We start from the raw sequence: 15,091 nt of genomic DNA on the forward strand, positions 1-15,091 counted from the left end.
TTCTACAAATTACAAAAACTTGATATAAAATGCATACTAAAACTATAAAAAACATAATAACAATAGGATTTGATACAATATTCACAACTGCTGACTTTACAAAAATGATTAGTCCACTTATTGATTGACTTCTTAAACTTAATCCACTTTGGAATTTCTGCTAAAGAATTGTGACAATAAATTATCAATGAGAAGTTCTCTCGTTCTCCGTGGAAATAATTGTTCTTTCATTGGTGAAAATTAAATAATTCTTACACAATGACAATTAAAAAAACATATAAGTGAAAATGAGTTCCATGTTCTTTCGATGACTTGCTTCTGCTTAGGATGGATTCTTGGAACTTCTGATTTCTTTGTCCAAAGAAATTACAAATCTTTTTGATTGAAGTTCGTTCCTGCAAAAATAGCAGTATCATTACTTTGAAACAAACAATTTACATTGATCTACATGTACCCAAAATTTCTGCTGTCTACGAGCATTCTTTGTCATGTTTGACGTTCTTTGTACTTGTATCATCACTTGTCCCATTGTCTCAATTATTTCAAAGGGACCTTCCCAATTACTCTCCCAAGGTCCACTCTTCCTAAAAGTTTTGATCATAACAAATGCTCCTTTCACAAATTTGGAAGAGTGAGGTGGTACCATATGCTGCATGCGAGATGCTGCATGTGGGAGAATTGTTTTTAAATTCTCCTGCAATAACTGCAACCACCTTGACCTTGCTATTGCATCTTTCTGTGGAGTTGATAAAAATGGTTCATGTGGGTAAATCAATGGCATTTTCCTTCCTGTCATTAACTCAAATGGAGTATATTGAGTTGTAGAAGAAACTGTTCCTCTGATGCTCATGAGTACAAACGGTATAGCATCTACCCAAGTGTTTCCTTTATCCAGTAACATCTTTGCTATTCTAGTCTTGATTGTTCTATTCATCCTTTCCACAATTCCAGCGGATTGAGGATGATATGCCACATGATATCTTTGTCTAATTCCTAATATAGAACATACAGCTTGCATCACTTTGCCAGTAAAATGGCTTCCTCTGTCAGAAGAAATCAACTTTGGGAACCCCCAAGTACAAAACACATGATTAATCAATACTTTGGCTGTAGACAAAGCATCGTCTTTCCTGACAGGCAAAACTTCAACCCATTTTGAAAACACATCTACCACAACTAGAGCATACCTGAGACCATGTTTACCTGACGGTAAAGGACCTATGTAATCAATCTGAAGGGATGACCATGGACCATCTGCAGGTGCAATTCTTAGAAGTGGAGGTTTCTGTCCTTTAGGCCTTGGATTCACTTGAGCACAAATGAGACATGACTGAACAACTTCTTGTACAGTGTCTTCCATTTTGTCCCAATAAAATTTCTCCTTAAGAACTTCCAGCAATCTTTGCTGACCCAAGTGACCTAAACTCTCATGATTATAACGGGTGAATTCAACTTGCAAGTGTTTGGGCACAACTGGACGTAAATGGCCTTGTGAGTCATAACATAACACACCGTTTTCACAAACAAAGGGATGTGTCATATTAACCTTAGAGGCAGCAATGAATGGATCCTTTGCTTGTTCCTCTATGAACGATGGCACATTTGTGTCCGTCTTCCTAGCCGGCATGACTTTGCAGGTCTCTGTTTCAAATACCTTTTCTCCTGTCAAAGCTGCTTCTTTTGCTAGGGAATCTGCAGTAGCATTTCCAATTGCTAACTCATGTGTCCCTTTACTATGTCCCTGAACTTTAACTACAGCATAACCATTAGGATTCTTAGACGCTAAATCAAATATAGATTGCAATGTGTCACTGTGAGCTAACACTTTGTTAGAGTAATCTACAAAACCTCTTTTCTTCCAAACTGGTAGATAATCTGTAAGTGATCGTACAACATATGAACTATCACTATAGATCACCAGTGGACTTCTGTTTTCTTTTTCATCAATTTCCAATACCATTTTTACAGCTTCCAATTCTGCTCTTTGGGCGGAATAATGCGCTGGTAACCTGTGTTGAATTGCATAATTCCTTTCAGGATACCAAATAGCATACCCTGTATAATACTGTCCCCCTGAACAGAATCTTGAACCATCAACAAACACAGTTTCATCTGTTATCTCTGCTTCTCTTCTGAAAAGAGAGGAGATTTCTTCTTGAAATGTATGTATACACTCATGTGACTGTCCCTCATATTGCATCAATTGAGGAAGTACATACTTAGCCTTATGGTCTACTTCTATCTGTTTTGGTGATAAGGACAACAACCAATGTGCAAATCTCTGATTTGACACACCTGGAATGTTCTTTTCAAGAAGAAGTTTTAAAGTAGAATGGGGAGTCTGTAACGTAATTTTATTGAACCCAACAATGTGTTCAGTTGCTTTGACAGCAAAATGTACACCTACCAAATGCCTAGCACAGATTTCAAAACCCTTCTCAACAGGTGAGAGAAGTTTGGAAAAGTACCCCAGTATTCTCCAACATTTACCTTGCAGTTGCAGTAAAACTGCTGAGATTGATATCTCTGAGGTATGAACCTGTAGAGCGAATGGTTTAGAAGGCATGACAGTAGCTAACGCTGGTGCCATTTGCAAGTCAAGCTTCAACTTTTCAAATGATTTTTGTTGCTCCTCTCCCCAGGGTCCAAAAGAGTCATCATCATCATTATTCTTCAATAAATCATATAATGGTTTTGCTTTTTCAGCAAAGCCCTCAATGAACTCTCTGGAAAAATTGACAAGTCCTAAAAATTGTCTCAAAGATTTGAATGATGTAGGAATAGGAAGTGAAATGATACCTTCTATCCTTTCCTGCAACGGTTTTCTTTTGCCTGCACTGATCAAAACTCCAAGATATTTAACCTCACTTTGTAACATCTTGACCTTTTTTGGATTTAACTTCAATCCAGCTTCATGTAACAACTCAAACAATTCCGCTAACAAAGTCAGATGCAATTCTCTTGTTTCAGTTGCCAACAAGATATCATCCACATACTGTAGTATACAATCAGGCCGAGAAAACTTTGACAACACTTTGGCCAACGCCCGATGAAATACACTCGGTGATAAGTGCGCCCCTTGTGGCAATCTGCAACACACATATTGTTCCTCCAAAAACGTAAAAGCAAATTTGTACTGACAACTTCTTTCTATTTGGATACTGAAAAAACCATTACTGATATCCAACACAGAGAAAAACTTTGCTTTTGCATTCAATCTTGACATAATATCAGGTGTATCTGCGACAATAGGTGCTACATTGGGAGTACACTTATTAAATCTCCTGAGATCTAACAACATTCGATAAGAACCATCCGGCTTTTTAACACACCATAATGGATTGTTGGTCACTGAATTAGCCTTACGTATAACTCCTTGTTGAAGCAATTCCTGAATTATCTTCGACATTGGACCTAAAGATTCTGGAGGCAATTTATATTGTTTTTGGGGAGGGGCATCTTTCCCTTCCACCTTGACAACCACATCTTTCATTGTGCCTACTTCATTTCGAAACTGAGCCCACAAAGAAGGAAAGCTTTGTACAATTTCCCTGAGATCCATATCATCACCAATCTCAGGCCACACATGCTCAGAAGACACAATTTCATTTAAGCAAATGTCAGCAACACAACTGTAATCTCTTGGATCAATAATTACAGGTTTGTTACCATCAGAATCTCTCCAAATCACTTGGTTCCCTAAGTCAATAATCCAACCTCTCTTCTTCATTATGTCAGTCCCTATGATGTTTTCTGAACTAGGACAATGCCAAATGTCAATCTCAGTTCTCAAATAACCAGGTATTTCAAACAAAACATCAGAAACCAAAGTTGCCTGAGTACTTCCTTTTCCACTAAAGCCAACAATTGTACAAACTGGTGAATTTGGTAGTACAGGTAAATTTTGATTAGTCACACTTAGCTGAGCTCCTGTGTCAATCAGAAATGTAACATTTTTCCCTTGTAAAAAACCTTTCACAAAAGGCCTCCCACATTTGTCCATTGAAATTGGAGCTAAATATTTCAGTGAACATGGGGTTAAATTTTTCTTTAGTCATTGAGAAGGCATTAGGGTTTCCCTGTCTTCTCTGACATCATCCTTTGTTCTCCTATGGGACATATTGCTATTCATGGACAATTCATGAATTTCTTTTATCAAGGGAGCATAAGGTGACCTAGACTGTATGTGGTCTAGAATGGGAGGAGCTGAAGCCATTATTCCATTTTCTTTTCCACCCCCCTGCTGTTCCTTTAACAATTGTCTGCAATTCCATCGCAAATGCCCTTTCTTTCCACAGAAATAACAATTTACATTTCTTCTGATACCATTTTGTTTTGTAAATTCATATTTTTTCGGAGCAGGAGTAGTCTGAGATTTAAAACGACTGTCCTGATTTGACTTTACCCATTTCTTATCTACCTTTTCCTGGACAACAGATACTTTTATTTTAGCATTATTTTGTTTGATTGATCTTCTAATCTGATCAATGAATATTGCAGCCTCTTCTAATGTATCTTTTTCAGAAGCAAATTGCAATGATACCGGATCTAAATATTTGAACTTTCTGACAAAAGCTTTGATCATGGATTCTGGTTCCTCATCCTCCTTTACACCCATAACCATTCTATAAGCTTTTTCAAATTTCATCAAAAATGCAAAAGGATCGTCCTGTAGTGTTGGTCTAAGACTATCCAATAGATCTACAGAAGGACTAGATTCTCCTGTTGTAAATAGAATCAGCTGTCTTAAGCGATCTGATTCAGTACTATGTATAACTACATTATCATCACAAAATCTTGGGGTAACTTCTAATCTTCTAGCCATGTGAGATGGCAACCACACACGGAATAATTTATTCTTTTGTTCATTGGTCAGATTAAATTTGTCAGTATGCGACTCAAAAATGTCTGCATTATGAAAACTATCCATTTTATTATCATAAATTGGAACATCTTTCAAAATTTTCATTAATTGATCGTGAATCTTTAAATTTAATTTTGCTGCCCTTTCATGCAACCTCCTACGTTTGATTTCTTCCTCTTCTAACTCTTCATCAGCTTGGGAGGATTGTGGACTAGGAAGAAAGGATTCACTACTTTTGTCACCTTTTTTTGTGATAACAGATATTTTTTTATTCTCATTGCGTAATTTTGATATTAATTGAGTTCTTATATCAATTTGATCTTCCAAAATTTCAATTTGTTCAGCCAGCATTTCACAATGAGAGCAAAAACTTGTTTCTGTATCATTCTCCTCTATATCTTCCTTTGTACAATCATTTACAATACTTTTGCTATTTACACATACACTTTGGGTCTGTGATATTGTCTGTCTATCCTCAATTACCATTTTGTTAAAAACCTTTACCAAATACAATACATTCCTAAGTTTTTTCTTTAGCTTATTCACACAAAATATTTTTTTGTCTATTTTTGAATTCTCTGTCTCACATTGTGAATATAAAGAATTCCATAACTGAGCATTACTATGACTACTCACAAACTTAAAATCAATGTTACTTTTATCTGAAAAGGTATTAATGAAATCCATTACTCACTCTGTTAATGTCTTGCTGGAGTCGTCTCTACTTCAGTTTGTCTTATGCAGAGGTCTTCTTTGTTGAGGTCTTCTCGCATAGGCTCACACTTGTCACAGGACACTGGAACACATGCAGCTTGTAGTAGATCACGTGCTCACCAGTCTTGCTTCTAGATTCTTTGAAAATCTTGTCTCTTGTACTTTCTCTTCTCTCCAAACGAAAGAGATGACAAAACAATGCCGCAAAAACAACAGCTAGTGCTCATCATAAATGTTACTTCTGGTCTCCTGGCTGGCTCGCCATTAACTGTTAAATATCACTATAAATAGATATTTCTTGCAATTCCTAATTTGAGAATTAGGAACCACGATGATGAGCAATGTTTCAAAAAATCAGAAGCGATCCTTCGTTCCAGATGTAAAGTAAAAAGTATTTAATGGAGTTCAATAAAAATAAAGTAACAATATACAATTGGATGAAAATTATAAATAAATATAAAGTTACAAAAAGCAAAATAACTTAAAGATAAAGACCTGGTGTGGAACAAAGCTTTTGAGAATGAGGAGTCTTTGTGTTGTGTGTAAACAAAGAGACAAAAGACGGATGGTAATGTCCAATGATGTCTCTTTCCTCCTCACCCTCTCTCACACACCGTCTCCCCTAGTCACTAGTATGGTAACTCTTTATACCCAAACTAACATTTCCCAAATTAATATTCCCAATCTCCTATTGGTTCATGTTAGTCCGTATACCATCTGAGGACCATAGATGATCTCATTATAGTTCATAAATATGTAAACTTAACTAATTAACTTATATATACATATGCTATTAACATATAGATGTGCTATTATAAAGGTTGTCTCGTCTGGCAGATACCAGTATTCCATGGGAACTCTGAGACCATAATGTACCATGACAAGCCAAGATAAATGACAATAGTTCACAACAATAAAGGAATTTGCATTTTACCAAAGGCACTGACCATATACCATCTGCCTTTATGTACAATTAAATATCCCCAACTATCTCATCCATTATGTCTATGATTCCCAATATAAAGCATATCTATATATTATACATAAACCTACATTCTACTACTGATACAATAATAATACATACAATAATACATAATACTATCATGAATTTATATTTGTTCATCTTGAATGAATGTTTATCCTACATGAATACTTTTAAGAATAACACAATATCATTAACGTGTAATCATATGGTCTCACCCTATGCTAAAGTAATTTTGATGATATTAATATTTTACAGCTGCACATTCTAATCCCTCAGTGGCAATTGGGCTCCACGGTGGATTCTCTTTTGAAGAGTCCACAGCTAGTAATAATCTATGTATCTATCTGACACTTTACTTCCCTCAATTCAGGAGACTGTTGAAAACATCTGATCTATTGTCAGAGCTCGATCATCCTATTGATGACCCAACCTACATAAATTTACTGAAAACTCCCAAAAATCTTGAAGGTTTGTCCAATCTCAGGTATTTATGGCATATCCACATGATTGGTGTTGGTCCCACCTTGATAGGCATAAGTAAAAGTCCCATGGGTATACCTTAGGTATAAGTAAAGGTCGCATAGGCAAGTCCTTAGATATACCCTGTCTATTGACCTCTTCTCCCTCACTTTGTGGTGGTTGACCTGACCACAGGGAGTGTCGAAAGCAAGCAGCATTAATGTAGGTTTGGGTTTGAGAAAAAATTTAGTAATTCTTTAATTACGATTTTTACACCACTTTTGAAAAGTTAGTGGGAAAGTTGCTGTGGTTAGTCTATTTACCTATAAATTAGATTTCTCAAGTGTGATTTTTTACAAAATTCCAAAAAATGTTGCAAACTCACTTGAGTGAGCGGGTTAATTATAAAGTTTAAACATCTTAAGACGTGCTGTACTTATAAATGTGCCACATTTGTCTAACATTGTGCAGTATTTAATGAAGATCCCTATAACGATAAAGTTGCACAACATCACTGACTGTGAGACATCACAGAGACATCAGAGGAAAATATGTGCAAGAATCACAATAGAGCAGAAAGTAACGGGTTGGACCCCCTTTTGCCTTCAGAAATGCCTCAATTCTTTGTGGCATAGATTCAACAAGGTGCTGGAAGCATTCCTCAGAGATTTTAAGAAAATATTCCCCACACCATGACACCACCACCACCAGCCTGAACCGTTGATACAAGGCAGGATGGATCCATGCTTTCATGTTGTTGACTCCAAATTCTGACCCTACCATCCGAATGTCGCAGCAGAAATCGAGACTCATCAGACCAGGCAACGTTTTTCCAATCTTCTACTGTCCAATTTCGATGAGCTTGTGCAAATTGTAGCCTCAGTTTCCTGTTCTTAGCTGAAAGGAGTGGCACCCGGTGTGGTCTTTTGCTGCTGTATCCCATCTGCCTCAAAGTGCGACGCACTGTGCGTTCAGTGATGCTCTTCTGCCTACCTTGGTTGTAACGATTGTGGCGATTTGAGTCACTGTTGCCTTTCTATCAGCTCGAACCAGTCTGCCCATTCTTCTCTGACCTCTGGCATCAACAAGGCATTTCCGCCCACAGAACTGCCGCTCACTGGATGTTTTTTCTTTTTCGGACCATTCTCTGTAAACCCTAGAGATGGTTGTACGTGAAAATCCCAGTAGATCAGCAGTTTCTGAAATACTCAGACCAGCCCTTCTGGCACCAACAACCATGCCACGTTCAAAGGCACTCAAATCACCTTTCTTCCCCATACTGATGCTCGGGTTGAACTGCAGGAGATTGTCTTGACCATGTCTACATGCCTAAATGCACTGAGTTGCCGCCATGTGATAGGCTGATTAGAAATTAAGTGTTAATGAGTAGTTGGACAGGTGTACCTGATAAAGTAGCCGGTGAGTGTATATATATCTATATATATATAGTTTTATAATGGTGGGTGTCGTAATATCTGATGACATCCCTATACATTGATACAGTCACGAATATATATATATATATAAAACATTAGTTTATAGCATTTATTTTATTTTGTGCAGTACTACACGACCAGTACTATCAAATATGGTTTTTTTTGTCTTTTTTGCACTTGCACCTTGCACTTTTTTATTTTTATCACTTTTTGTTTATGCACAGGTCACCTTTAGAGATGAGCGAGCACTAAAATGCTCGGGTACTCGTTATTCGAGACGAACTTTTCCCGATGCTCGAGTGCTCGCCTCGAATAACAAGCCCCATTGAAGTCAATGGGAGACTCGAGCATTTTTCAAGGGGACCAAGGCTCTGCACAGGGAAGCTTGGCCAAACACCTGGGAACCTCAGAAAAGGATGGAAACACCACGGAAATGGACAGGAAACAGCAGGGGCAGCATGCATGGATGCCTCTGAGGCTGCTTAATCGCACCATTATGCCAAAATTATGGGCAACAGCATGGCCATGACAGAGTGACCGAATGAGGCTAGATAGCATCTAAAACATCCAATAATTGACCCTGACACTATAGGGGACGGCATGCAGAGGCAGCGGCAGCGGCAGCAGCGGCAGGCTAGAGTGTGTCATGGCAACATACCCTAAATGGACTCAGGCTTCAAACCAATGGGTGGCAGAGAGGAACCAAAGGAGGTGAGCAAGAAGCGCTCAAATAATATCGGTACATGATAAAAGTCATAGAGGCATAGTAGGCCTGAAACACCTGGACCGAGGTAGGCCCCGCAATCCTCTGCGTCGGCAGTATATGACCAGCCCCAGGGTCAGACTCGGTCCCAGCCTGCACCAAGTTAAGTGTAGTAGCGTTCTTATAAGTTGGGAATATGGCGGGTGAGGGGAATGTAAACAGATGCGCAAGAAGCGCTGAAATAATATCCGTAAAGGGTAAAAGTTTGCCAGTATATTTTGAGGATTACACAGCAGGGTGGCGACAAAGTTAACATGGAAGCCATGAAAACAATCCAAAATTCTGCCTGACACAGCTCGTTTGATAAGGGGACCATGTATGGAGGCAGTGAACTAGTAGTAGATTAAAGGTGCTGCAGTTAAAACTATGTTAGTTGGATCTTGGCATGGAGCTGGCGCTCCGCTGCCAGGCGAGCTTTCGCCAATCCAAGCCCCTGTCTCTAGGCTACTCCCCAAACAGCACTTCTAAGAACCTTTTGTATAAGATCAAGTGTAGTAGCGTTCTTATAAGTTTAGGATATGGCGGGTGAGGGGAATGTAAACAGATGCGCAAGAAGCGCTGAAATAATATCCGTAAATGGTAAAAGTTTGCCAGTGTATTTTGTGGATAACACAGCAGGGTGGCGACAAAGTTAACAACTTTGATGTGGAATCCATGAAAACAACCCAAATTTCGGCCTGACACACCTCGTTTGATAAAGGGACGATGTATGGAGGCAGCTATATGGACGACTTTTGGAGGTAGCAATGGAGACAACGTGTGGAGGCTGCTATGGAGACAATTCAATTTGGATAGTGCCTGTATGTGGCAGTCCAAAAAAGTTTTCAAACCAGAGGAGCAGGTAGGTGGCCCTCCATAAAAATGGAATAGATTGAGTGCCTGTATGTGGCAGTCCAAAAAAGTTTTCAAACCAGAGGAGGAGGTAGGTGGCCCTCCATAAAAATAAAAATTGTATCTGTTTTACCAAAATCTTGGATCGGTGTGCGCCCTGGAAATAGTCTTTTTTTCGGACCTGCGAGGAAGGTAGTGTATCCCAGCCTTGCGGACAATTTTTGCTCTTGTCGCCCGTGGCATACGTCTCTGGTGTGGACTAGGCAGCACCCGATGTGTTCTACAACAGTGTTGTGCCTGCATGCACAACTACTAAAGGTGAGCGTGATACCTTATCTATAAAGACGCACTTGGGGTATCCCAAAATTTATTGCACCAGGGAGCGCTTGTTTTTCTTTGTTTTAGTACCTCCATAAAAATGGAATAGATTGAGTGCCTGTATGTGGCAGTCCAAAAAAGTTTTCAAACCAGAGGAGGAGGTAGGTGGCCCTCCATAAAAATGGAATAGATTGAGTGCCTGTATGTGGCAGTCCAAAAAAGTTTTCAAACCAGAGGAGGAGGTAGGTGGCCCTCCATAAAAATGGAATAGATTGAGTGCCTGTATGTGGCAGTCCAAAAAAGTTTTCAAACCAGAGGAGCAGGTAGGTGGCCCTCCATAAAAATGGAATAGATTGAGTGCCTGTATGTGGCAGTCCAAAAAAGTTTTCAAACCAGAGGAGGAGGCAGGTGGCCCTCCATAAAAATGGAATAGATTGAGTGCCTGTATGTGGCAGTCCAAAAAAGTTTTCAAACCAGAGGAGCAGGTAGGTGGCCCTCCATAAAAATGGAATAGATTGAGTGCCTGTATGTGGCAGTCCAAAAAAGTTTTCAAACCAGAGGAGGAGGTAGGTGGCCCTCCATAAAAATGGAATAGATTGAGTGCCTGTATGTGGCAGTCCAAAAAAGTTTTCAAACCAGAGGAGCAGGTAGGTGGCCCTCCAGAAAAATGGAATAGATTGAGTGCCTGTATGTGGCAGTCCAAAAAAGTTTTCAAACCAGAGGAGCAGGTAGGTGGCCCTCCAGAAAAATGGAATAGATTGAGTGCCTGTATGTGGCACTCCCAAAAATTGTTTAAAACAGAGGACCGGGTCGGTGGCCCTCCATAAAAATTAAATGCATAAAGTACTATAGCAAGAGCCAGTGGGCCCTGTCAAAAAATAGCCAGTTTCCTCTGCTTTACTGTACAAAGAGGAGGAGAAGGAGGAAAATGAGGAGGAGGAGGAGTGGATAAATTATTCAGGTTGAGCTTCCTTCACCTGGTGGAGATTGGAAATTAGGAGAAATCCAGGCTTTATTCATCTCGACAGGCGTGTACGCTTATCGGTGATGATGCCGCCAGCTGCACTGAAAACCCGCTCGGACAAGACGCTAGCGGCAGGGCAAGCAAGAACCTCCAAGGCGTACAGCGCCAGTTCGTGCCACATGTCCAGCTTTGAAACCCAGTAGTTGTAGGGAGCTGTGTGATCATTTAGGACGATGGTATGGTCAGCTACGTACTCCCTCACCATCTTTCTGTAAAGATCAGCCCTACTCTGCCGAGACTGGGGACAGGTGACAGTGTCTTGCTGGGGTGACATAAAGCTGGCAAAAGCCTTGTAAAGCGTACCCTTGCCAGTGCTGGACAAGCTGCCTGCTCGCCTACTCTCCCTCGCTACTTGTCCCGCAGAACTACGCACTCTGCCGCTAGCGCTGTCAGAAGGGAAATACTGTTTCAGCTTGTGCACCAGGGCCTGCTGGTATTCATGCATTCTCACACTCCTTTCCTCTCCAGGGATGAGAGTGGAAAGATTTTGCTTGTACCGTGGGTCCAGGAGAGTGAACACCCAGTAATCGGTGCTGGAATAAATTCTTTGAACGCGAGGGTCACGGGATAGGCAGCCTAGCATGAAATCTGCCATATGCGCCAGAGTACCAACGCGTAAGAATTCACTCCCCTCACTGGCCTGACTGTCCATTTCCTCCTCCTCCAACTCCTCCAACTCCTCTTCTTCTGCCCATACACGCTCAACAGTGAAGGACTCAACAATGGTCCCCTCTTGTGTCTCGCCAACATTCTCCTCCTCTTCCTCCTCATCCTCCTCCACCTCCTCCGATATGCGCTGAGAAACAGACCTAAGGGTGCTTTGGCTATCAACAAGGGAATCTTCTTACCCCGTCTCTTGTGACGAGCGCAAAGCTTCCGACTTCATGCTGACCAGAGAGTTTTTCAACAGGCCAAGCAGCGGGATGGTGAGGCTGATGATGGCGGCATCGCCACTGACCATCTGTGTTGACTCCTCAAAGTTACTCAGCACCTGACAGATATCAGACATCCACGTCCACTCCTCATTGTAGACTTGAGGAAGCTGACTGACCTGACTACCAGTTCTGGTGGAAGTTGACATCTGGCAGTCTACAATCGCTCGGCGCTGCTGGTAAACTCTGGATAACATGGTCAGTGTTGAATTCCACCTCGTGGGCATGTCGCACAACAGTCGGTGAGCGGGCAGTTGGAGGCGGCGCTGCGCTGCCCTGAGATTGGCAGCATCTGTGCTGGACTTCCTGAAATGCGCACAGATGCGGCGCACCTTCGTGAGCAAATCAGACAGATTGGGGTATGTCTTGAGGAAACGCTGAACTATCAGATTTAACACATGGGCCAGGCATGGCACATGTGTCAGTCTGCCGAGTTGCAGAGCCGCCACCAGGTTACGGCCGTTGTCACACACAACCATGCCTGGCTTCAGGTTCAGCGGTGCCAGCCACAGATCAGTCTGCGCCGTGATGCCCTGTAATAGTTCTTGGGCGGTGTGCCTTTTATCGCCTAGGCTCAGCAGTTTGAGCACCGCCTGCTGTCGCTTAGCGACGGCACTGCTGCTGTGCCTAGAGCTACCAACTGATGGCGCCATGCCCACGGATGGTCGTTCGGAGGAGGAGGTGGAGGAGGGGTGGGAGGAGGAGGAGGCATAGTAGGCCTGAAACACCTGGACCGAGGTAGGCCCCGCAATCCTCGGCGTCGGCAGTATATGACCAGCCGCAGGGTCAGACTCGGTCCCAGCCTCCACCAAGTTAACCCAATGTGCCGTCAGCGATATATAGTGGCCCTGCCCGGCAGCACTCGTCCACGTGTCCGTGGTCAGGTGGACCTTGTCAGAAACGGCGTTGGTCAGGGCACGGATTATGTTGTCTGACACGTGCTGGTGCAGGGCTGGGACGGCACATGGGGAAAAGTAGTGGCGGCTGGGGACCGAATACCGAGGGGCGGCCGCCGCCATGAGGCTGCGAAAGGCCTCGGTCTCTACTAGCCTATAGGGCAGCATCTCCAGGCTTAGCAATCTGGAGATGTGCACATTAAGGGCTTGGGCGTGCGGGTGGGTTGCACTATATTTGCGTTTCCGCTCCAGCGTCTGGGGTATGGAGAGCTGAACGCTGGTGGATGCTGTGGAGGATCGTGGAGGCGACGATGGGGTTTTTGTGGCAGGGTCCTGGGCAGGGGGCTGACTAGCAGCTGACACAGGGGAAGGAGCAGTGGTGTGCACGGCCGGAGGGGAACGCGCTTGTTGCCACTGAGTGGGGTGTTTAGCATTCATATGCCTGCGCATACTGGTGGTAGTTAAGCTAGTAGTGGTGGAACCCCTGCTGATCCTGGTTTGGCAAATGTGGCACACCACAGTCCGTCGGTCATCCGGTGTTTCCTTAGAGAACCTCCAGACTTCTGAAAATCTAGCCCTCGCCGCAGGAGCCCTCGCCACGGGAGCTTCACTAGTTGACACATTTGGCGCTGATGCACCAGCTCTGGCCCTGCCTCTCCGTCTGGCCCCACCACTGCCTCTTCCAACCTGTTCTGGTCGAGGACTCTCCTCCGTCTCAGAAGCACTGTGTTCACCCGGCCTCTCAACCAAGCTTGGGTCTGTCACCTCATCATCCTCCGATCCCTCAGTCTGCTCCCCCCTCGGACTTCCTGCCCTGACAACAACTTCCCCACTGTCTGACAACCGTGTCTCCTCATCGTCGGACACCTCTTTACACACTTCTTCCAGTACGTCAACAAGGTCATCATCACCCACAGACTGTGACTGGTGGAAAACCTGGGCATCGGAAAATTGCTCATCAGCAACCGGACAAGTGGTTTGTGACTGTGGGAAGGGTCCAGAAAACAGTTCCTCAGAGTATGCCGGTTCAAATGGCAAATTTTGCTGGGAGGGGGCAGACTGGGGGGGAGGAGGCTGAGGTGCAGGAGCTGGAGGAGTGCCGATTTCGGTGACATGGGTGGACTGCGTGGAAGACTGACTGGTGGACAAATTGCTCGAAGCATTGTCGGCAATCCACGACATCACCTGTTCGCACTGTTCTGGCCTCAACAGTGCTCTACCACGAGTCCCAGTAACTTGAGACATGAACCTAGGGAGTGTAGCTCTGCGGCGTTCCCCTGCTCCCTCATAAGCAGGTGGTGTCTCACCCCGCCCAGGACCACGGCCTCTGACCCCTGCAGTAGTTGGACGCCCACGTCCCCGCCCTCGTCCTCTACCCCTAGCCCTCGGGTTAAACATTTTGAAAATGAGAGTTATAACTTTAATTTTTTTTTTAACTTTTTTTTGTGTTTTTTTTTTTGTGTGTGTTTTTTAGTTTTTAAAACCAAACGATGCTATCCTATTGCTATGGCTATTTTCTAGCCAAGTATGAAAGCACACTACTATGCCAGATGAGATGACGCTGAGTTATGAAAAAAATAAACGTAAAATACAAAAGGAAATGGCAGACTGTGCCTAATTGAAATACAACCCTGGGCCCTAATAAATTTTCCCACTTCGGTCTTTGCGATGGATATGTGCGTCACTAAGCGCAAAACACAGTGGTCGCAAGTCTCACTACAAATTGCTCACAATTTGCTAGTAGATGCACTGCAGCAACTACAGCCACCAGCAGATCAACCAGAAATCAAATATATATAACGCTACTGTAGGCGTAAGTAAGACGTTTGGATTCTCCTATGGCTATTTTCTAGCCAAGTATTAAAGCAC

Source organism: Engystomops pustulosus, chromosome 11 (assembly GCF_040894005.1).
Source record: "Engystomops pustulosus chromosome 11, aEngPut4.maternal, whole genome shotgun sequence".
NCBI classification, from domain to species: domain Eukaryota; kingdom Metazoa; phylum Chordata; class Amphibia; order Anura; family Leptodactylidae; genus Engystomops; species Engystomops pustulosus.